Raw genomic sequence first — 1,381 nt, 5'->3', positions numbered from 1 at the left:
TTGGTAACTCATAACTACTCAAAACGTAAGGGTTTTGAGTAGAGCGAGACGTGTACTTTTGAATGAACTGTAGACTATTTGCAGGCTTATTCACTTTATTATGTTGCTACAAATGATTTTAGCTGTCAATTGTGTTTTCCTTACTACAGAAAGTTTTAAACCATCGCACACAATTAACTGGGCTGTTTTGGTTGATACTTCAAGATTCTGGTTCAACTAAAGACACGTTGCTAATATTTTATCCGTCTATAGAAGTGTAAAACGTCTTGGTATACCTGACACTCAGATTATTCTGATGATGGCTGATGACATGGCTTGTAATGCTCGTAATCCAAGACCTGCCTCTGTCTTTAACAATGCAAAACAACATATCGATGTTTATGGAGAAGAAATAGAAGTTGATTACCGTGGGTACGAGGTTACTGTTGAAAATTTTGTTCGATTGTTAACTGGACGGCTTCCTGCTGGAGCTCCGAAATCGAAACAATTGTTGACAGATGAGGGGAGTAACATATTGATTTATATGACTGGTCATGGTGGAGATGGTTTTCTTACTACTGGCGTGTTGCCTTTGACGTTGGACTGAGATTGTGCAGCATAATGTTAAGATGCAGTGTCATCAGTTTTGCTGTCTATAGAGGACTATGAAAATGGCTAAGCGTAAGAACAACATAAAATAAAAAAGAATCGCTTCTCGTTTGATCTGCGGCTAGAAGAAAGCAAGCTGCAGTAAAACAGAATTCAAGCGCCACATCACCCAACAACACAACATTTGGCGGTATGTTGATTACATATAGGGAAAAGGGGTGCGAGCTCATAAGAAGCAGAATTTCTTCAGCACAAAGATTTGAGATAAAAATTTCAGGCGAAAAACAAACTTCTTAAATTTATGACACAGAAGATTCATCTCCCCCGTATTTGTCTTACTCTTTGTCTGAAGTTTGAGGGGATCACTGTCAAGTTTTTTTTCAAATCTCAATAATGTTTCTTTAGGAGAATCAACTTCAACAGGCCTAACTGAGCCAAAGAATTCTGTAACTCTGAATTCACGAAGATCACGTTGGTAAAGGTCAGATCTTATTCCAACTGTTGAAATACAATGCCTTTTCGGGCACACTTGAAGAAAGTCCGACAAACGTCTGTCGCTGTCTCGAGAAACGCTTTCGAGGAATTCCAGGGCAAAATATGTGTACCGATCAATAATATATACACCAATATCTGGGTCTACGTGATGCGATAATGAATCTTCTCCTACGAGGCTGCTACATATGGCCAGTATATTTGGTGAATAGAACTTTTGGAACATAGAGGCCGCTTGGCACGTGTCAACGATGAACAGTATTTCGTTGTATCTTCTTTTTTGCCACATCTGTTCAAATGC

The 1,381-nt window shown here is 39.0% G+C and overlaps 1 pseudogene; it reads right to left on the bottom strand.

Moving 5' to 3' along the window:
- Positions 1–814: 814 nt before the first annotated feature.
- Positions 815–1,369, bottom strand: LOC148942988 (putative GPI-anchor transamidase pseudogene; annotated as a pseudogene).
- Between the last annotated feature and the right edge of the window lie 12 nt (positions 1,370–1,381).

The sequence above is a fragment of the Artemia sp. Qi Xiang Cuo genome, chromosome 16 (assembly GCF_049724085.1).
Source record: "Artemia sp. Qi Xiang Cuo chromosome 16, ASM4972408v1, whole genome shotgun sequence".
Lineage (NCBI taxonomy): Eukaryota > Metazoa > Arthropoda > Branchiopoda > Anostraca > Artemiidae > Artemia > Artemia sp. Qi Xiang Cuo.
The sequence above is the reverse complement of the archived record's forward strand: the minus strand, read 5'-3'. Positions and strand labels throughout refer to the sequence as shown.